This window comes from Castor canadensis, chromosome 13 (assembly GCF_047511655.1).
Source record: "Castor canadensis chromosome 13, mCasCan1.hap1v2, whole genome shotgun sequence".
Lineage (NCBI taxonomy): Eukaryota > Metazoa > Chordata > Mammalia > Rodentia > Castoridae > Castor > Castor canadensis.
In genome coordinates, this window is record NC_133398.1 from 92558587 (window position 1) to 92582261 (window position 23675).

Here is a 23675-nt window from a genome sequence, read left to right on the forward strand (position 1 = left end):
TTTTGTTTCTTTTTTTCTTAACTGTGGAGCTCAATGCAGCCATTCGGTGTGCAATTTCAGGAGGAATTCTGTTTTGTTTATTAAAAAGATTCTGGGTATGTAAAAAAATTGCACGAGCAGAAACCATTTCTTCACTCTGTGTGACAGCTTCTAATTGAGTGGTGTTATGTTTTTCTTGGAGCACTATACTCCCAATTCACTAAAAAAAAAAAAAAATCCATTTTTTTCCCCAAATCAATGACCCAATGAAAAAATGGGCAAATGAACTGAACAGAGCCTTTTCAAAGGAAGAAGAAAAAAATGGTTAAAAAAACACATGAAAAAATGCTCACCATTCCTGGCCTTGCAGGAAATTCACATCAAAATTACATTAAGATTCTATTTTACTCCTGTTAGAATAGCTACCATCAAGTACACAAACAACAACAAATGTTGGTGAGGATGTGGGGAAAAAGGAACCCTCAAACCACTGCTGGTGGAAATGTAAGCTAGTAAAACCACTATGGAAAACAGTATGGAGACTCCTTAAAAAAATAAAAATATATCTGCCATATGATCCAGCAGTATCACTCCTAGGGATATACCCAAAGTATTTTGAGTCAACTGAAAACAAAGGCACCTGTACACCCATTCACCCACACTGTTCACAATAGTTAAAACATGGAAACAGCCAAGATGCCCCACTACTGATGAATGGATTAAGAAAATGTGATGTTTATAGATAGTGGAATTTTACTCAGCCACAGAGAAGAATGGAATTCTGTCATTCACAGGTAAATGGATGGAGCTGGAGAACATCATCTTAAGTGAAGTTAGCCAGACTCAAAAGACCAAAAGTCACATGTTCTCCCTCATATGTGGAATATAGACCTAACACAAATGAAGAAATATTATGAAACACTGGTCACACTAAGGGGAGGTCATGAACAGGAGTGATAGGGAAACTGAAAGATTAAATATGGTTGATACACTCCCTATAGAAGAATGAATATAGAAATCTTAAACTGGCTGAAACTACCATAAGAAAGGGACTAGGGTAGAATGAAGAAAATTAGAGGTGATAAACCAGCTGGGGTTATAGTACATATATACATGGAAATATTACAAGGAAACCCTCTGTGTAGTTACCTTTACCTCAAACAGGCTAAAATGTAATGTTTTTTGTTTTGTCTTTTCTCTTCTTTCTTCTATAAAATTGAACAGGAGGGTGGAACAAGTCCTGCCCAGGAGGAGGGCTGGCACCGGTGGGAGGGGGTAGATGTTGAGGGAAGGGGGTAAGAGGGTGAATATGGTGCAAAAAGTGTGTAGCTAAATGAAAAAATGATACCTGTTGAAACTACTCCAGGAATCATGGGGGAGGGGGAAATGAAGGAGAATGGTAGAGGAGGCATATGTATGATATATTTGATACATTGTAAGCAGCTGTGTAAATGCCACAATGTACCCCCACCCATCACAACAATAAAGAGAAATGAAGTTACAAAAAACCCCATCCAAAATGGGAAAAACAAAACAAAATAACAAAAAAATAAAAATGTTAATAGGAAAAAATATAATTTACAGGTGATTCCAGCTAGGTCTTAGATTCTAAACTCATTGAATTCCCTAAAGTGAAATGCCTTAGATAAATCAGTGAGTATTGAAAAATGGTTGGCAATGCTGTTATTTTATGTAAACAAATATCATCTTGGAAGGCAAATACAGCATGTTATGTGTGTGGACTGGGTCCCTGTGTCTGGGTTGGCCCCTACTATGATAGACACTAGGAAAGTTCATAAGTGTTCCCATCCTGGTTGGCCCTTGGTGGAATTTTATCCTGTTACATATTTGAAGCTAGAAAAGGTAAGTAACTTGTTTTGCCTATTGAGCTGTAATAATCTGTCACTTCTGGGCAGAAACTGATAACAATTCCAGTCTTCTGTCTTTGTACTGTGAGAGGCCTGAATTCAAACTTGTGGTTTGCTATTTGTTTGCCATGTGACCTTGGGCAAGTTACTCAACCATCCTAAACTTTATGTTCTTTTCCTTGAAAATGCTAAAGCAGCTGGCAGCTGGGCTCATGTGGATAAAACAAGGTGAACACTCTAAGCAATGGAAATAAAATACAAGACATGCATTGTCAGGCAGCAAGGAGGCCATAAGTGTTGCCTGTTGACTCTGAATCTGAGCAGAAGGGAGGTGGCTCTAGAGCATCTCAGGGAGATCTTGAGGCCCAGAGGATTCAGCTCTCTGCTTTACAGGGCTTTTAGAGAGGCAAGTATTGCAGAACATAGGCAAAACTAGGGAAAGGGGCATATATTAAATGAAAATGGTTAAATCCAGGAGGCACTGATTAATAAAGATGCTTGTTTCAGACAGTACTTTGCCTAAAATCTTGCCTCAACTACTAAATTGAGAATTACTTTTAAAATGTATTTTCCCTGTGGAACTTTAGGTAATAAAACATCTTTATGCGCATATTTCTTTTGTTTTTTGTTCCTCTTTTTTATTACCATATATTGTGCAAAGGGATTTTATTTTGTTATTTCCATACATGCTTATAATGTACTTTGATCAAATTCACCCCCTGTGATTCTTTCTTGCCCCTTCCCCCCTTTTTGAAGCAGTTTTTAATGGTTTCATTATTCTATTTTCATACATTTGTATAAAGTATTTGGATTATATTCATCCCCTTTCACTCTCTGCATTCTCACTGGTTCTTACCCTCAAACAGCCCCTACCCCATTTTATACTCCTCTCATTCTTTCTTTTTTTCAAGGTCTAGATTCTGAATATGAGCAAAAACATTCAATACCTGTCTTTCTCAGTCTGGCTTATTTCATTGAACATTGGTGATTTCCAGTTCTATCCACTTCCCTGCAAACAACATAATGTCATTCGTTTTTATGGCTAAATAATAGTCCACTGTGTATATATACCACCTTTTCATTTGCTATTCATCAGTTGATGGATACTTAGGCTGATTCTGTAGTTGGGCTGTTGTGAACAGTGCTTCTAAATATAGGTGTATAAGTATGTCTGTTGCATGCAGATTCACATTCCTTCAGGTACATGTCCAGGAGTGGTATAGGATCATATGGTAGTTTACTTTTAGTTTTTTTGAGGAAACTCCATACTGATTTCCAGAGGGATTGCATAGTTTACATTTCTACCAACAGTGAAGAAGTATTCCTTTTTCCCCCACCCCACATCCTCAGCAGTTTTTGTCTTTGTATTCTTGATAACTGCCATTCTAACTGGGGTAAGATGGAATCATAGTGTATATTTCCTTTATGGGTAAGGATGTTCAACATTTCTTCATGCATTTAGCATCCAGCTGAACCTCTTTTGAGAATGGTCCAGTTCATGTGTCCATTTATTAATTGCATTGTTCTTTTAGTTTTTAATTTTTGGAGCTCTTTGTATATTCTAGATATTCATCCTTTATCCAATGAATAGCTGACAAAGATTTTCTCCCATTCTGTAGGTTATCTCTTGATTCTGGTAATCGTTCCTAGCTTTGTAATTTCATGAACTCCCATATGCCAATTCTTGCTGTGATTTCCTGAGCAGTTGGAGTCCTATTCAGAAAAATGTTATCTATGCCAATATTTTCAAGGGTCTTCCCAATGTTTTCCTCTAGAAGTTTCAAAGCTTGAGATCTTACATTTAGATCTTCGATCTATCTTGAATTAATTTTTGTTTAGGGTGAGAGACAAGGGTATACTTTCAATCTTCTACATGTGTATATCCAGTTTTCTCAACAGCATTTATTGAAGAGACCCTTTCTCCAATGTATATTTTTGGCACATTTGTCAATCTGTAGATAGGTAAATTTCCTTCTGGATCTTCTATTTTGTCCTATTTGTCTACATATCTGTTTTTGTGCTAGTACCATATGTTTTTGTTACTATAGCTCTGCAGTATAATTTGAAGTCAGGTATTTTTATAGTTCCAGCATTGTTTTTTTACTCAGGATTGCTTTGGCTATACAGGATCTTTGTGCTTCCATATGAATTTTATGACTGATTTTTCTGTTTTTCTGAAGAGTGACATTGGAAATTTGGTGGGGATTGCATTGAATCTATAGTTTTTTTTTTGGTAGTATAGACATTTTTATAGTATTAATTTTGCTGATCCATGAACATGGGAGGTCCTTCCATCTTCTGGTGTCTTCTTCCATATTTTATAGTTTTCATTGTATTGGTCTTCTCTTCCTTTTTTTGTTAGGTATGAAATGTTTTTTGAGGCTATTGTGAATGGGATTGTTTTCTTGATTTTTTTCTCAGTTATATAGAAAATCTACTGATTTTTGTATGTTGATTTTTGTATCATGATACTTTGCCAAACGTGATTATTAGACCTATGAGTTTTTTGGTGGAGTCTTTAGGGTCTTTTTAAGTATAGGATATATCAGTTGCAAGTAGGGATAATTTGACTTTTTCCAGTTTTGTGTTCCTTTTATTTCTTTCTCTTATTGCTCTAACAATTCAAGCACTATATTGAATAAAAGTGGAGAGAATGGACACCCTTGTCTTGTTCCTGATTTAGAGGAAATAGTTTCAGTTTTGTCCATTTAGTATCATGTTTGCCATATGTTTATCTTACACATAGATACATACCACACACACAGACATACACATAGAGTCTTTATTATGTTGAGGTATGTTCCTTCTATTCTTAGTTTGTTCAGGGTTTTAACATGAATGGATATTGAATTTTGTAACAGGCCTTTCCTTTTACAAAATTCCTGTTTGTAGCTATTGAGATGATCATGTGACTTTTGTCCTTGGTTCTGTTTATGTGCTATATCATGTTTATTGATTTGAATATGTGGAACCACCCATGCATGCCTGGGTGAATGAAACAAACTCGATCATAATGTATGATCTTTTTAATGTGCTGTTGAATTCAGTTTGCAAATATTTCATTGAGAATTTTTGTGTCTATGTTCACCAAGGAAATTGGTTTGTAATTTTTCTTTATTGTCTTGTCCTTATCTGGTTTTGGTATCAGGGCAATACTGATTTCATAAAATGAGTTTGGTAGCATTCTTTTCATTTCTATTTTATGTAATAGTTTGAGGACCATTGATATTTTTTCTTTAAAAGTCTGATAGAATTTGGCAGTGATTCTGTCCAGTCCCAGGTTTTTCCTTTTTGAAAAACTGTTACTGCTTCAATTTCATTGTGTGTTACAGATCTGTTTAAGTGGTTTATATCATCCTAGTTCAATTTTGGTGGGTTGTATGCATCTAGAAATTTATCCCTTTCTTCTAGATTTTTCCAGTTTATTAGAATATAAGTTTTATAAGTATTCCCTAATGATCCTTTGAATTTCATTGGTATTTGTTATGATAGTCCCTTTCTCATCTGTAATTTTATTAATTTAGATATTCTCCTTCCTTCTTTCATTTGGTTTGACTAAGGGTTTGTCAATCTTATTTCTATTTTTTTTAAAAGAACAAACCTTTTGTTTCATTCTTTGTATTGGTCTTTTTGTCTCCATTTCATTAATTTCTGACCAGGTCTTTTTAGTTTCTTTCCATCTGCTACCTTTAGTTTTAGCTTGTTCTTGTTCTTCTAAGAGCTTGAGAGATATATCACTACATTATTTATTTTTTTAACATTGCCCTTGCTGTGTCCAAAGGTTCTGATAAGTCATGTTTTCATTTGCATTCAATTCTAGGAAATTTTTTATTCCCTCTACTTTATTTCTTCAGTAGCCCAATGATCATTCAAAAACCTGTTGTTCAGTATCCATGTGTTTGTATATTTTCTATAGTTTCTCTTACTGTCAATTTCTAGTTTTATTCCATTGTAACCTGATAAAATGCAAGGAGTTACTTAATTTTTTTTACATTTGTTAAGACTTCCTTTATGTTATAGAACTTGAACTATTTTGGAGAAATTTCCACGGGCTGCAAGAATGTGTATTCTGTGACTGTCAGGTGGAATATTTTGTTGATGTCTGTAAAAACCATCTTTACACATGCCATCTAAAGTGTCATCTAATTCTGAAGTTTTGTTGTTCTTTGACTGGATGACCTGTCCATTGTTGAGGGTGAGGGTATTAAAGTCACCTACTATTACTGTGTTCAGGTCTATCTGTCTTTTTATGTCCAGTAATGTTTATGAAATTGGAGGTGCCAACATTTGGTGCATATGTTTACAATTGTCATCTCCTCCTGCTAGATTTTTCCCTATATCAATTTCAGTGACCTTATTTATCTCTTCTTGCTAATTTTGGTTTGAAGTGTGCTTTGTCAGATATGACTGGTCCTACTCCTGTTGCTTTCAGCTCCATTTGTTTGGAAAACTTTTCCAATCCTTTCTTTCTAATCCAGTGTTTGTCTTGCTCATGGTGTGTGTTTTTCCTAGGCAACAAATGGTTATGTCTTTTTAATTAGATTTGCCAGTCTGTGTATTTTGATTGGAGAATGATATCATTAAAATTAGAGTTGTTATTTAAAGGTATGTATTAATTCTTGGCATTCTATTGGTTATGTAGTGCTTCATTCTTCCTTACTCCCTATGTGTATATCTACTTGTCTAGTGAAATTTCTTTTCACTAGAAATTTTTTTTTTGGAAGTACTGGGGTTTTGAACTCAAGGTCTTCTACTTGCTAGGCAGTTGCTTTACCACTTGAGTCATGCCCCTAGCCCTTTTTTCTTTTCAGGCAGGGTCTCATGTTTTTTTGCCCATGATCCCCTGGACCACAATCCTCCTACTTACAACTCCCATGTAGCTGGATGACAGGTGCACACCACCACTTCCAGCTTTTTTTCGAGATGGGGTCTTGCTAACTTTTGCCTGGGCTGGCCTGGAAGCATTATCCTTCCAATGTCTGCCTCCTGAGTAACTGGGATTACAACCATGAGCCACCACACCAGCTAGGATTTATTCTTTTCTGTATTTTCATGGTTCCATTTATTTTTCTTTTCTGTGTTTAGGATTCCTGTAAGTACTTTTGCAACCCTGGCTTAGTGGTCATGAATTGCTTTATTTTTTGTTTATCATGGAAGGTTTTTATTTCTCTTCCAGTTATGGATGACAGCTTTGCTGTATATAGTAATCTACATTGGCAGTCTGTTTTCTTTCAGGGCTTGAAAAACATCATTCCATGCCCTGATTGCTTTCAAAGATTCTGTTGAGAAATATGTTTGCTTTTATAGGTGCCTTGGTGCTTTTCTTTTGCAGCTTTCTGTATTCTTTCCTTGTTCTGTATGCCTAATATTTTAATTATAATATGATATGGGGAGGTTCTTTTCTGATCCTGTCTGTTTGGAGTTCTAAAAGCTTCACGTACCTGGATGACCATATTTTTTTTTTTTCAAAATTTGGGGTTTTTTCTGCTATTATATTATTGAATATGCTTTATATGCTTTTAGCTTGCATTTCTTTTTTCATTTTTATTAGCATATAGTCATTATACAGGATGTATTCATTGTGACAATTCTGGATAGCCTCACATTGTACATTGATTAGGTTGCCTCTACCATCTCACCTCTTGACCCCCTATCTGCACCACTTAAAACAATTGCAAAAGGTTTCAGTGTTTTATTTTAGCTTGCATCTTTTCTCCTTGTTCTATGACCATTATTCATACATTTTGTCTTTTAGTGATGCCCAGAGGTCTTGCGTGTTCTGTTCATACTTCCTTAGTTTTTCCTCTCTATGTTCATTTGCATATTCTAATACATTCATCTTCTTTCAAGCTCTGATATCTTTCTTCAGTTTGATCCAATTTACTGGAAAGACTTCTGAGTTTTTATTTTTAAACTGACTTATTGAGTTTTTCATTTCCGGAATTTCAAATATGATTCTTTTTCCAGAAAATTTCTATTTTTGTTGTATTCATCTTTCATGTTCCTCATTGTCTTCTTTATTTCATTTAGCTCTTTGACTTTTCTTAGAATTCATTTCTTAGAATTCATCCTCTCTCATTTCATTGATCGTTCTTATAATAATATTTTTTGAATTCTTATTTCAATTCACTTCAGTGTTAATCAGTGTTTATTGTGGAGTCACTCAGTTTTGGAGGCATTGTGTTGCCTTGTTTTTCATACTTCTTTTGTTTTGTTTGTGTCTTAGGATTTGTGCATCTAAGGCCAAGTTATGGTTGGAAGTTTTAATCACAGTGTCTTTTAGTTCAAAAATTTTCCGTGTTTCGGCAGAACAGTATAGTGGTTGGGTTGAGGTGCTATTTTTTGCCACTGAACTGGAAGGTGGTCAAGCATTTGCCTAGTGCTCAGGACTCTTGGACTAATCCCCAGAACTTTTCAGATCAAGGTAAACTAGATGGAGTTTCTTGTAGGGTTAGTTGTCCACTTCTGGGTTGCTTTCACTATAGAAACTTTCTGTCTTTGTGTACTGGGAGCTGGTGCGGACTTCAGGTTGCTTTACAGCCTTTGAACTGGGCATTTTACCACTTATTCCACAAGCTCCCCCCCAATTTGTGTCACTAGAGGAAGCAGGCATTCAAACCTCAGGGTGACCCTCGAGTGTATCACAATGTTGGGAGCAAACAAAGCTCTGAGCTCTGCACTGGCTGAAGGAGAAGTGAGAATCTCAATGCCTACAAATACTGTCCAGTAATACACCACCCTGCAGAAGGCTGTGGAAGTCACATGGTTTGGAGGGTCTGGGCTTATGGCCCTTGGGCAACCTGGTAGTTAACACATGCCTGGGTTGCATGCAGTTCCTAGAGGTGGGCCCCAGTACTTTGAGATTATGCCCAGCAGTTTACCTCCCCGTGTGAGGAAGAAGGCTGTGGATACCATGTGATTTGGAAGGTCTTAATGAAGCAAATTTTCTCTTGCTTCTGTTACTACTGAACCTAACTGGGGGCGACAGGAGATGTAGAAAAGACAAACGATAGACAAACAGACAGAAAGTTGGGGCCAGGTGTGTTGGGCACTTGAATGGAGACACACAGCAGCCTCATTGCTTCTTTTCTCTATTATTCTCTTTATTTACTCTGCTTCTTTTCTCTATCTTTGTTTTTTAAGGCTTTACTCCTTTACAATTGTTTAAAACCTTGCTTCTAAAGTCTTCTTTCTATTTTTTATTTTTTTAGTACAATTAATTTTACTGTATGTTTTATCTAGAAAATGATTTTTAAAAAATTTTTATTGTTTTATTATTCATATGTGCATACAGTGTTTGGGTCATTTCTCCCCCCTGCCCCCACCCCCTCCCTTACCACCCACTCTGCCCCATCCCTCTCCCCCTGACCCCCTCGATACCAGGCAGAAATTATTTTGCCCTTATCTCTAATTTTGTTGAAGAGAGAGTATAAGCAATAATAGGAAGGAACAATGGTTTTTGCTAGTTGAGATAAGGATAGCTATACAGGGAGTTGACTCACATTAATTTCCTGTGCGTGTGTGTTACCTTCTATGTTAATTCTTTTTGATCTAACCTTTTCTCTAGTTCCTGGTCCCCTTCTCCTGTTGGCCTCAGTTGTTTTTAAGGTATCTGCTTTAGTTTCTCTGCGTTGAGGGCAACAAATGCTAGCTAATTTTTTAGGTGTCTTACCTATATCCTCACACCTCCCTTGTGTGTTCTCGCTTTTATCATGTGCTCAAAGTCCAATCCCCTTGTTGTGTTTGCCATTGATCGAATGTCCGCATAAGAGGGAGAACATACGATTTTTGGTCTTTTGGAACAGGCTAACCTCACTCAGAATGATGTACTCCAATTCCATCCATTTACCAGCAAATGATAACATTTCATTCTTCTTCATGGCTGCATAAAATTCCATTGTGTATAGATACCACATTTTCTTAATCCATTCGTCAGTGGTGGGGCATCTTGGCTGTTTCCATCACTTGGCTATTGTGAATAGTACTGCAATAAACATGGGTGTGCAGGTGCCTCTGGAGTAACCTGTGTCTTTTGGGTATATCCCCAAGAGTGGTATTGCTGGATCAAATGGTAGATCAATGTTTAGCTTTTTAAGTAGCCTCCAAATTTTTTCCCAGAGTGGTTGTATTAGTTTACATGCCCACCAACAGCTTTGTAAGAGGGTTCCTTTTTCCCCTGCATCCTTGCCAATACCTGTTGTTGGTGGTGTTGCTGATGATGGCTATTCTAACAGGGGTGAGGTGGAATCTTAGTGTAGTTTTAATTTGCATTTCCTTTATTGCTAGTGATGGTGAGCATTTTTTATGTGTTTTTTGGCCATTTGAATTTCTTCTTTTGAGAAAGTTCTGTTTAGTTCACGTGCCCATTTCTTTATTGGTTCATTAGTTTTGGGAGAATTTAGTTTTTTAAGTTCCCTATATATTCTGGTTATTAGTCCTTTGTAGCTGGCAAATATTTTCTCCTACTCTGTGGGTGTTCTGTTCAGTTTAGAGACCATTTCTTTTGATGAACAGAAGCTTTTTAGTTTTATGAAGTCCCATTTATCAATGCTATCTCTTAGTTGCTTTGCTGCTAGGGTTCCGTAGAGAAAGTTCTTACCGAAACCTACTAACTCCAGAGTATTTCCCACTCTTTCCTGTATCAACTTTAGAGTTTGTGGTCTGATATTAAGATCCTTGATCTATTTTGAGTTAATATTGGTATAGGGTGATATACATGGATCTAGTTTCAGTTTTTTGCAGACTGCTAACCAGTTTTCCTAGCAGTTTTTGTTGAAGAGGCTGCTTTATCTCCATCATATATTTTTAGCACCTTTGTCAAAGACAAGTTGGTTGTAGTTGTGTGGCTTCATATCCGGGTCCTCTATTCTGTTCCACTGGTCTTCATGTCTGTTTTTGTGCCAGTACCATGCTGTTTTTATTGTTATTGCTTTGTAATATAGTTTGAAGTCAGGTATTGTGATACCTCCAGCCTTGTTCTTTTCACTGAGTGTTGCCTTGGCTATTCGTGGCCTCTTGTGTTTCCATATAAATTTCATGGTAGATTTTTCAATCTCTTTACTGAATGTCATTGAAATTTTGATGGGAATTGCATTAAACATGTAGATTACTTTTGGTAGTATAGACATTTTTACTATGTTGATTCTACCAATCCATGAGCATGGGAGGTCTCTCCACTTTCTATAGTCTTCCTCAATCTCTTTCTTCAGAAATGTATAGTTTTCCTTGTAGAGGTCTTTCACATCTTTTGTTAGGTTTACACCTAGGTATTTGATTTTTATTGAGGCTGTTGTAAATGGAATTGTTTTCATATATTCTTTTTCAGTTTGTTCATTATTAGTGTATAGAAATGCTAATGATTTTTTTATTATTTTATTATTCATATGTGCATACAAGGCTTGGGTCATTTCTCCCCCTGCCCCCATCCCCTCCCTTACCACCCACTCTGCCCCCTCCCTCTCTCCCCCAACCCCCTCAATACCCAACAGAAACTATTTTGTAATGGTGTAATACTGTCTTCATAAAATGTGTTTGGCAGTTTTCCTTCCCTTTCTATTTTGTGGAAGATTTTAAGGAGGGTTGGTATCAGTTCTTCTTTAAAGGTCTGATAGAGTTCAGCAGAGAGTCCATCAGGTCCTTGACTTTTCTTTTTGGGGAGACTCTTGATTGCTGCTTCAATTTCATTTTGTGTTATAGATCTATTCAGGTGATTAATTTCCTCTTTATTCAGTTTTGGAAGATCATGTGTATCTAGAAATCTGTCCATTTCTTTAAGATTTTCAAAATTATTTGAATAAAGGTTCTCGAAGTATTCTCTGATGATTTCCTAGACTTCCATGGTGTTTGTTGTTATCTCCCCTTTTGCATCCTGATTCTACTAATTTGGGTTTTTTTCTCTCCTCATTTTAGTCAGGTTTGCCAGGGGTCTGTCGATCTTATTTATTTTTTCAAAGAAACGACTTTTTGTTTCATTAATTCTTTGTATGGTTTTTTTGGTTTCTATTTCATTGATTTCAGCTCTTATTTTTATTATTTCTCTCCTTCTATTTGTTTTGGGATTTGCTTGTTCTTGTTTTTCTAGGTGTTTGAGATGTATTATTAGGTCATTGATTTGGGATCTTTCAGTCTTTTTAATATATGCACTCATGGCTATTTTGTTGGAGTCTGCATCTGAGTATCTGTTTTCTTCATTTCCCTCTGGTTCCTGTACTAATTTTTTGCTGTGGGAAAACTGGTTTTCCTGTTTTTTCTGTGTTCCCATCATTGCCATTGGTGTTGTTATTGTCCCTGTACTGTGTGCAATTAAGTATTTTCTGGCTTGTAATAATAGCACTAGTGATATTTAGAATGGAAGGGTGAGAGGGGATGGAAAGCAAAGAAGTTAAAGGAAAAGGGAAAAATAAATAAGTAGGAAAAAAGACAAAACAAAGAAACAAATAAAAAAATTTTCAAAGACATAAACAGGGAGAGACAGTGTTCTAATCAACCTTAAGCTGAAAAGGCATTAGAGAGACAGAGAGAGAATTGAAAATAAAAAATAAAAAGAATAAAGACAAGAATAAAAATAAAAAATAAGTAAATGAAAGGAAAAATGTATACATAAATAAAATAAAATAAAATAAAACAAAATAAAAAATAAAAAATAATAAAAAAATAAACCTCCATGTTCAAATGCAATGAAGTGTCAGTCTTAATTATTTTAATGTTCATTCCTCAGCCTCCAATCCTGTAGATGGTTCTGTAGTTGTCTCATCAAAGGGGAAACAAAGTAGAACAAAACTGCACACACACACACAAAAACCCACAAAGTGTCCTAAGTTCAAACGCAATACAGTTTCAGTAAGTTTTTCAGCATACAGGTGTAGTTCAGTTGTTTTCTCATCAAAGGTAGGGAGAGAGAAAGAAAAAGAGTCTGGGGACAGGCCTGTGAATGGCTATCTGAGGCTGTGGCTTGCCTGCCTGCTGCTGTCAGCCTGCTGTTGCTGGACGCTTTATTTATGCAGATCTCTGGGGTGAGCTTAGCACACACCTGGCCCCGCAGGCTTTGTTTACTCAGAGTTCTGTGCAAAAGCCCCTGCTACAAACTTTCCCCCCTCCAAGCACACTGGGGGAGATCACACTGCATCCACTTTCTCAGGCCTGTGTGTTTATTTACAGTTCACATGGGAAGTGGGTCTTCCCCCATCTCCTGTGAAGTTTTCCTCCCACCGCAGCTTTTACAAGCTTTCCTGCTCCTGATTGCTGGGTGTGTGCTGTTGATCCTGCCGGCTGGCATGTTTGTTTACAGCTCACAGGGGAGGTGAGTCTTCTCCCCTCTCCTGTGGAGTTTTCGTCCCTCTGCCACTCTCACAAGCTTTTCTGCTTCTGGTTGCTGCATGCGTCCCAGCTCCTGCCCTCTCTGGCCAGGCCCGGCTTGTTTATTTACAGTTCTGTGAGGGATTCCCCTCTCACCTCTTAGGCACTCAGGGCACCCCACCCTCTTTGCTACATGTCTTTATTGTTCTTATTGCTTATTACTCAGTTTCTCTTTTTTCCCAAGGTGGGGGTCCATCTGTCTAGGGGGCTATGCTGATCTGGCCCCGGGTTGTCTGTGGAAGTACCGCATACCGCTTAGCTCACCTTGTCCGCGTCTTCCCAAGCCGTCTGGGCGCAGGCGTCTGGCAGAGAAACCTCCTGGTTTCTCTGTTTAACATGTAGTAGAGATTCTCTGCCCTTTCTATTTTTTAAAACCTCACTTCTAAAGTCTTCTTTTGTGTTCTTTAAAGTCTCTTTCTTTAGTCTTGCACTGTCCCATGTTTTCTCTTAGCTTTTGTTTAGCACAATCTCTCTTAACGTCTTTGTCTGTAGACTTGCAGACAAACAACAGCTGTCGTGTCTAAAACTGCATTAGCATAACTCTTAAAGTCTTGGTCCTTAGACTTGCACTATCCCATGTTCTCTTTAGCTTAGCTTTTCTAAAGCCCATGTATAAAGTTCTTGGAGCAGACTTTCACCATCCTGTGTTCTCCTCACAGGCTGCCAACCAATTCTGTCATCCCCTCTTTAGCAACTTCCCTTTAGCAATTCTCCTTCAGCAATCCTCACTTCAGCAATTCATTTCCCCCTCCAGCAATCTCCCTCCAGCAATTTCCATTCAGCCAAACCCCTGCCTCCCATCAAAAAGCCTCATGTTCTCCTTCAGCTAGTCTTTTATATCCAGTGGTACACAAGGAGGTGGAGCAATGTTCTTGGGGAGGGGCATGACATTATAACAAGAGAAACCTGATCTCTGTTTCTCTGAATGTAAACAACTTAGCAAAAGCAGCTGATCTGCATCTCGCCTTCTCACTCTCTTCTGCGGCTGGGGCTGTGCCAAATCTCAGCCTACAGATTATTTGATATAAACATCTTAGGAAAAACAGCTGCTCTGCATCTTACTCTCACCCTATTCTATGGCTGGGGTTGTGCCAAACTAAGCCTGCAGAATATTGAGTACAACTGTGCTTATGTCCTCATAGGCTTCTTCTATGCTGCTCTCTACATCTTACACTCCTCACCAGAGTGTTCAGGACCTCTGACCACCTCTCCTTTCAGTGCCAGAACTCCTCATTGCTTAAACTTCTGTGCAGGACCATGTCAGAGTCTCTCCTTCTCTATTACCTCTTTTCATGGCAATCTCCTAGGCAGACACTGTGGCAGAGTGTCCCAAGACTCCCTGATCCATGATCATTCCTTTTTATCAAACCCCCAGAATATCTCAATCTCAAACAAAAGTCCATTTCTCAAGATGGCATCATATTATAGCTCTCAGAGATAAGGGGAAATAATGTCTTCTTCACTGGGGCTAGCCTTCCACACTAGACCAGCTGCTCTCTCACCAAATCACTAAACAGGGTTTAAGAGTTGCAAGAGTTGTGGGGTTGTCTTGCAGCTAGAATTGCCAGTGTGCCACCAGGGCCACCTGGTTTACTTGTGAATGTGTCTTAAGCTTCCACTCTCCCTCTTCCTCCCATGGAGCCGCGGATGGGTATTGGAATTGTTTGTGGCTTTTCTGCTTTCCTGCCATTTCTTTCATGATTCCTGATATTCTCCCTCTCTTTCTATCTTTAGATCATAGTCTCTCTTGTGTTACCTGTCTCTTGTCATTCATGGGGTTAGAACAGTTGGTGCTTCTAATCCACCGTCTCAGCCCTTCTCCCTTTGAATAATTAAAACAGCAATTTCTTTTTTTTTTAGTCTCTAACTTTGCTAACTTTGTCTTCAAATCCCTTGAAGGTCTCTGCTTATCTCCCTCCTTCCTTCTTCTTCCCTCCTGGTCTTCCCTTCTTACTTCTTATTTCCTTGTTTCTTCATTCCCCCTTCCTTCTGTAATTAATGTTTTGGAATAATTTAGGTTTACTGGAAAATTAAGAAAAAAGTACAGAGTTCTCATGTGCACTCAATCCCCTCATATTCTTTGACTTACTATTTGACATTGGTGCAGTACATTTTTTAAAGTTGATAACCAATGTTGATACATTATTAACTAAAATTCATAGTTTATATTAGGGTTTCACTTATTGTTGTACAGTTTCATAAGTTTTGACAAATACATAATACTACATTTTAACCATTAGAGTATCATACAGAATAGTTTAACTCTCCTAAAAATTTCGTGCTCTGTCTCTTCTCCTGGTTACAAACAACTGATCCTTTTTATCTCTATAATGTACTCTTTTCCAACATACTATTTTTATGTACATAGTATGTGGCCTTTTCAGACTAGTTTCTTTTACTTAGTAATATGCCCTCAAATATCATCCATTTCTTTTTTGTAGCATGGTAGCTCAATCCTTTTTATCTCTGGATAATATCCCATTGTATGGGTGTATGAATTTGTCAATCAGTTTACTTGTTGAATGACATCTTGGTTGCTTCTAGGTTTTGGTAATTATGAACAAAGCTGCTGCAAACATTTTTGGTGCATTTCTTTTGTGTACACATGTTTTCAACTCCTTGAGTTGAAATTCCAAATAGTATACTTGCTGGAATGAATAGTATGCCAATGCTTAATTTTATAAGAGACTGCAAAATTTCTTCCAAAGTGGTTGTTCCATTTTACATCTCTACCAGCAATGAATGAGAGTTTCTGCTGCTCTACATCCTCACAAGTAATTGATATTGTCAGTGTTTTTTATTTTAGGTAGACAACAGATGTTTATAGGACTCATTGCTGTTTGAATTTGTAGTTTTTTAATGACATATATGGTTGATCATTGTTTCATATGCTTAATTGCCATTTGTATAATATTTTTGGTGAGGTACCATTCCAATTTTGCCAATTTTAAATTTAGGTTGTTTTTTAATATTTAGTCTTAAGAGCTCTTTATCTATTTTATAATTATATATTTATATATTTTGGATATTAGTCCTTTGTCAGATGTGTTTGGGAAGTATTTTCTCCTAACCTCTGGCTTATCTTTTCATTTTCTTAATAGTCATTTGGCAAAAGTTTAAAAAGTCTGATGGACTAATTTTTTCTTTCATAGATACTGCTTTTGGTGTTGTATCCAAAAAAGTCATCACTGAAACCCAAGTAACCTAGATTTTGTCCATTGTTATCTTCTTGAACTTATAATAGTTTTGCATTGCACATTTAGGCCTATGATTAAGTCTGAGTTAATTTTTGTTAAAGGTGTAAGGTCTGTGACTACTTTCACTTTTTTTTGCATGTGTTTGTCCAGTTTTTCCAGTACCATTTTTTGAAAAGACTGTCCATTTTCCAATGTATTGTCTTTGTTCCTTTGTCAAAGATCAGTTGGGTGTATTGTATGGGTCTGTTTCTTTACTTTCAGTTCTGTTTCACTGATCTATTTTTGTATTCTTTCGCTATTACCAAATTGTTTTGACAACTGTAACTTTATAGTAAGTCTTAAAGTTGGGTAGTGTCAGTCCTCTGACTTTGTTTCTCATTAATATTATGTTGCTTACTCTGAACCTTTTGCTTTTCTCAATAATTTTAGAATTAGATAGGCTACTGGCCAGGTGTAGTGGCTCACACCTGTAATCCCAACTTCTTCGGAGGCAGAGATCAGGAGGATATGGTTGGAGGCTAGCACAGGCAAAACGTTAGTGAGATACCCATGTCAACCAATAGGTTGGTGTGGTGTTGCCTGCCTGCTATCCCATCTACACAGGAGATGTAAATAGGATGATCTTGGTCCATGCCAGCACAAATATGAGGCCCTAACTAAGAAAAAATGGCTGGAGTCTTAGCTCAAACTGGTAGAGCTCCTGCTGAGTTCAAACTCCAGTACTGCCAAAATAAAAAGAAAGAAAGAATCAGATAGTCTATCTCACTGGCACATTTAAAAAAATAAATATTTAATTGTGCTGGGGGTACATTGTGGAATTTATGAACGTTCTTAAAATACATCAAACTATCATAGTTGAATCTCCCCCCTCAGTAGTTCTCCTTTGTTCTCCCTCCCCCTACTCCTGGGATCATTTCAGTAGGTCTCATTTTTCTACTTACTTATATGTGTATACAATATTTGTACCATATTCACCCTCCTACCCTTTCTCCACATCCTCCCCCCCTCCCACTGGTTCCAACCCCCCAGACAGGACCTGTTCTGCCTTTCTGTTCTCCAATTTTATTTTAAAAAGTGACATTTTTACTTGTTTAAGATAGCTATACAGGGAGTTTTCCTTGTGACATTTTCATGTATATGATAGGGCTTGCATTGACTATATGTCGACTTGAGAAAAATCGACATCTTAGCAATATTGAGCCTTCCTATTCTGTTCATGACATCTATCTAATTATTTAGGTCTCTTATTTTTCATCAGTTTTGCAGTTTTCCTCATATAGATGTTGTATATTTTATTTTGTTAGGTTTATATCTATATTTCTCTTTTTGATTCTAGTGTAAATGGTTTTGTGCTTCTCATTTCAACTTCTAATTGTTGCTGGCATATAGGAAAACAGTTCATGTTGCATATTGGCTTTGTATTCTGGAACTTTGATAATTTCTTTTAAATTTTCAGAGAGATAATTATGTTATCTGAAAATAAACTTTTATTTCTTTCTTCCTAATCTGAACAACTTTTACTTCATTTTCTTATTTTACTGCATTAACTAGGACTTTCATTAGAAAGGGCAAGAGGAAACATTTTGCCTTGTTCCTAATTTTAATGGGAAAGCATTTAGTTTTTTACTACTAAGTGTGCATCTTACCTGTAGGATTTTATTGTCTTTTTAAAATACATGTTCTTTTTGAAGCTGAGGAATTAAAAAAAGCAATTTACAAACCAAATCAGTGTATGCATGTAATCCCAGCACTCAGGAGATAGAAAATGGAGGATCATGAGTTTTAACCAAGTCTGAGTTACATATTGAGACTCTATTTGGAAAAACAAAAAACAAATAAAATGTCAAGTAGACATGAATTTAATTATGGACTATGCCACTTTTTAGCTATGTTGACCTTGAGCAAGTTAATTAATCTGTTTAAGCCTTAGTCTTATTTTCCTCAGCATGAAGAAAAAAAAAACACCAAAAAAACCCCCACTTTGTTCAAACTGTAGAAAGGATTAGAGTAGGTATACTTTAAAATTATTCAGAGGTGAGTACTTTCCAGATTTGGGTTTGATGTTAAACCCTGAAATAGGAAGAAAATGATGGAGAAGGAAGAATCTTCTGAGCACTAAACCGTGGTAAAAATTGTGTAAAAGAGCTGACAAACCAAATATGATTCCCGAAACATGGGATGGACTTGTGAGCCTGTAAGAACAGAAACAATCCAGTGACTGGCATGGTTATAAAAAGTATCTTTTAGAATGAATGTCAATGGGCACAGGAGAGGAAATGGAGCTGGAAAATATGCAGAAGAAAAGCAGAGAGGGCATGCATTACTAACTGAAAGCCATCTGCATACTTTTTCAATTATGGCACTCCTTTAGAAGACACTGTTCTGCTCCAAGATCCAGATAATGGTGTATCTCTCCCATTTCCAGTTCCTCAGACTTTGGTTTCACCTTCTGTTTATCTGAAAATATTTGAATAACAAAAATCAAAGCAACTTTTAATTTCTATGTGAGACCAATAGATTCAACCATGGGAGTCCCTCTTCTCTTATTTTCTTTACATTTCTGCCCATTTAAACAGCATTACTATAGTTATTTCCTCTCTTGGGATGTTACAATTTCATTGTGTGTCAAATGTTAAATCAGTTACTGTCTGCAGTGGGAAGGAACAATTAACAAAGCTATATATCACTTGCTACTTGAAGTACAATTATAAAGGCTATTTTTTGGTGGCTTTTTTATTGTGCTGGGGGGTACATTGTAGCATTTGCAAAAGTTCTTTCAATATATCAACTATATCATACTTGAATTCATCCCCTCCACCATTCTCCTTCATCCCTCCTCCCCATTTCCTGGAATAGTTTTAATAGATACCATTTTCCCATTTACATACATGTGTACCATATTCACTCTTCACTATTTCCCTACCTCTTCCCCCCTTCCACAGGTGCCATCCACCCCCCTCAGGCAGGACCTGTTCTGCCCTCCTGTTCTCCAATTTTGTACAAGAAAAAAAATGACATTGTGGCTTGTTTCCTTGTGGCGCTTCCATGTATATATGTATTATAGCCTGATTTGGTTCATCTCCTCTATTTTTCCTCTTTTTACCTTATCCCTTTCTTATGGTGATTTCAACCAATTTAAAAATTCTATATCCATTCTTATATAGAGAGTACATCATTTTTTTCTAAAGAAATGCTTTGTTTTGGTTAAAGCTGTAATCCCTACCTTAGCAAAATGTATGAATTTACACAAATAGTCTTGAATTTTTTTTAGCAGAATATCAACAAGAGTATTGTTGTTCAATCAGGCCGCCACTATCTTTCCTAAATTAGAAGAATGCTTGTCTTTTACAATAGAAGCTGAACTATTTAGTTAATCAGTTTCTCATTACTATTCTTTGTTTATCTGCCTATGAAGGTAAATGGATCAAGGCTTTTAATTCAATGAAGAAATGGAGCCATCTATCCCTAGAAGACATAATACTAGCAGTAAACTTAGGACATCAATACTTTTTAGGGCTTCAAAAGTTGCTAGAAGATACCAGGAATTTCTAAGTATTTGGATGTGGATTCCTTCCCAGGTAGGAGAACCAGTAGAGATTACTCTGTTCATCCCTAGATGTGTGTCCATAAAGACTGCCCCCTTTTCAAGAACAACTCCTTCAGGCAAGGGTGCTAAGTAACAGAACTCTTCCCTTATTACCCAGGAAATGTGGTCTCACATCTTACATGGAGCTTTGGAGATGCAGTGCTCACCACAGAATGAATGGTTTCCACTGTCCTGGAGTCTACATTTCTGACTCTTCTGGCCATTTCCTGCTTGCCTCATCCCAGTAAGCCTCTCCCATGCCCCTTCTCTGTGTTGGGCCTCTCTTCCTCCAACAATTCCTAAGATGTCAATGGTTAGACATCCTTGGAGAAAACTTAAAAGCTCTGACCACTGAGGACTGAGATGCTGTGAGAATTTCCAAGAAAAACTCTTTCTAGGAACCCTTCCTCTATTGCCTCAGCTTACAGGTTATAAGCTCAAATATATCCGGGGATCAGGAACTAGGGAAATGGAAGCCAACAGTACTGCAGCATTTATTCCCAAGGAAAAGAAAGTAGCAACTGTTGCTGAACCCCAGCACACTGTTATAATACATCTTTTAGACTCTCCAACTTTTAAACATCATCCAGCATCCAGGTTTTATGTGCAGTCTCCCAAATTAAAAATACCAAAAGAATGTGCTGACAAGTGAAACATGTTCGCAGAGGGATTTGGTAATTTGGCTCATCATTTGGTGGCCTGAAGATACATAATCATATCTGCACTGTTGCTCTTTGAACTCAGCTTCTTGGCCTGAGGCATTGGTTCACTTTTTCCTCTGATAGGAAAATAACAAGCAGATATAACAAGTGGATATAACAAGCAGAAAAGCCAATTTGTCTTACAAATTTCATAGACATCTCTATAAATTCACATTAACATATTGACCACTTGGAGATAAAGGCTCAGTTTCTCTGTGGATATGTAGACTCCATTTTCTTTTTTTAAAAATTATTCATTTATTCACATGTGCATACATTATTTGGGTCATTTATGCTCCCTGCCCCTGTCCCCCACCCTGTGCCCCCCTCCCCCCCTCAGTTCCAGGCAGGTCCTGTTCTGCCCTTATCACTAATTTTGTGGAAGAGAAGACATAAAGATAAAAAGGAAGATAAGCATTTTTGCTCATTGAGTTAAGGGTAGCTATACAGAAATATTCCTAGCATTCCTTTGTGTACACATGTGTTATGACCCATGTTGATTCATCTCTAACTGATCTTTTAACTGGTTACTGATCCCCTTCTCATGATAACCTCTGTCGCTTTAAGGTTTCTGTATTAGTTCCTCTGGGGTGGGGACATCTAACGCTTTCATGTTTTGGGTTTTCTACCTATTCCTATATCTCTCATATGTGCTCTCCCCTTGTCATGTGATTCAAGTCCAACCACATTGCTGTATTTGCCCTAGATCTAAAGTCCACATATGAGGGAGAATATACGATTTTTGGTCTTCTGAGCCTGGCTGACCTCACTCAGAATGATGTTCTCCAGTTCCATCCATTTACCTGCAGATGATAAGATTTCATTCTTCTTCATGGCTGAGTAAAATTCCATTGTGTACAAGTACCACATTTTCTTGATCCATTCATCAATAGTGGGGCATCTTGGTTGTTTCCATAACTTGGCTATTGTGAATAGTGCTGCAATAAACATGGGTGTGCAGGTGCCTCTGGAGTAATCTGTATCACATTCCTTTGGGTATATCCCCAGGAGTGAGATTGCTGGATCATATGGCAGGTCTATGTTTAGATTTTTAAGAAGCCTCCAAATTTCTTTACAGAGTGGTTGCACCAGCTTGCATTCCCACCAGCAGTGTATGAGGGTTCCTTTTCCCCCACATCCTCACCAACATGTGTTGGTGTTGGTGTTTTTGATGATAGCTATTCTAACCGGGGTGAGGTGAAATCTTAGTGTGGTTTTGATTTGCATTTCCTTGATGGCTAGAGATGGTGAGCATTTTTTAATGTGCTTTTTTGCCATTTGAATTACTTCTTTTGAGAAAGTTCTGTTTAGTTCAGTTGCCCATTTCTTAATTGGTTCATTAATTTTAGGAGAGAGTTTAGTTTCTTAAGTTCCCCATATATTCTGCTTATCAGTCCCTTGTCTGATGTATAGTTGGCAAATATTTTCTCCCACTCTGTGGGTGGTCTCTTCAGTTTAGAGACCACTTCTTTTGTTGTGCAGAAGGTTTTAGTTTTATGAAGTCCCATTTATTCTTCCTTTCTCTTAGTTGCTGGGCTGGGGGGTACTATTGAGGAAGTCCTTGCCTGTATCTATTAGTTCCAGAGCGTTTCCTGCTCCTTCCTGTAGTAACTTCAGTTTCAGGTCTGATATTTAGGTCCTTGATCCATTTTGAATTGATACTCGTACAGGGTGATAGACATGGATCTAGTTTCAGTTTCTTGCAGATGGGTAACCACTTTTCCCAGCAACATTTGTTGAAGAGGCTATCTTTTCTCCATTGCGTAATTTTAGTAACTTTGTCAAAAATGAGGTGGGTATAGTTGTGTAGATTCATATCCGGGTCCTCTGTTCTTTTCCACTGGTCTTCATGTCTGTTTTTGTGCCTGCACCATGCTGTTTTTATTGCTAGTGCTTTGTAATATAGTTTGAAGTCAGGTATTGTGATACCTCCAGCATTGCTCTTTTTGCCTTGGGTATTCGTGGTCTCTTGTGTTTCCAAATGAGCTTTAGGGTAGATTTTTCAATCTCTGTGATGAAAGTCATTGGTATTTTGATGGGAATTGCATTAAACATGTAGATTGCTTTTGGTAGTATAGCCATTTTTACTATGTTGATTCTACAGATCCATGAGCACAGCAGATCTTTCCATCTTCTGTAGTCTTCCTTGATCTCTTTCTTCCGGAGTTTGTTATTCTCCTTGTAGAGGTCATTTGTATCCTTTGTTAAATTTACTCCTAGGTATTTGATTTTTTTTGAGGCTATTGTGAATGGAATTGTTTCCTTCCAGTTTGTTCATTGTTGGTGTATAGAAAAGCTAATGATTTTTGTAAGTTGATTTTGTATCCTGCCACTTTACTGTAGCTGTTTATGGTGTCTAAGAGTTTTTGGGTAGAGATTTTTGGGTCTCTAAGGTATAGGACCCAAAATAAGGATGTTTTGACAGTTTCTTTACCTATTTGTATTCCCTTTATTTCTTCTTCTTGCCTAATTGCTCTGGCTAGAAATTCCATTACTATGTTGAATAGGAGTGGGGATAGTGGGCACCCTTGACTTGTTCCTGATTTTGGGGCAATGGTTCAGTTTTTCACCATTATGTATGATGTTGGCTATAAGTTTGTCATATATAGCTTTTATATTGTTGAGGTACTTTCCTTCTACTCCTAGTTTTCTTAGAGCTTTTATGAAATGGTGTTGGGTCTTGTTGAAGGCTTTTTCTGCATCTGTTGAGATGATCAAGTGGTTTTTGTCTTTGCTTCTATTAATGTGCTGTATAACACTTATTGATTTGTGTATGTTAAACCACCCCTGCATCCCTGGGATGAAGCTGACTTGGTCATGGTGTATGATCTTTCTGATGTGGTGTTGGATTCAGTTTGCCATTATTCTATTAAGTAGTTTTGTGTCGATATTCATTAAGGAAATTGGCCTGTAGTTCTCCTTTTTGGATTATCTGGTTTTGGGATGAGAGTAATATTCACTTCATAAAATGAGTTAGGCATTTTTCCTT

General features: G+C 37.2%; 1 protein-coding gene across 12 annotated transcripts in view; it reads left to right on the top strand.

The window, feature by feature from the left end:
- The window catches only part of Frmd3 (FERM domain containing 3), a 313407-nt gene that overhangs the window by 129795 nt on the left and 159937 nt on the right, over positions 1–23675 (top strand). The window contains exon 1 of one of the 12 annotated variants that reach the window (XM_074052310.1): positions 20118–20229. The exons of the other annotated variants lie outside the window; for them this stretch is intronic. The gene's annotated coding sequence lies outside the window, so the exon portion shown is untranslated. Of the gene's footprint in view, positions 1–20117; positions 20230–23675 lie in introns of those variants that run through there. 12 annotated transcript variants of the gene reach the window in all.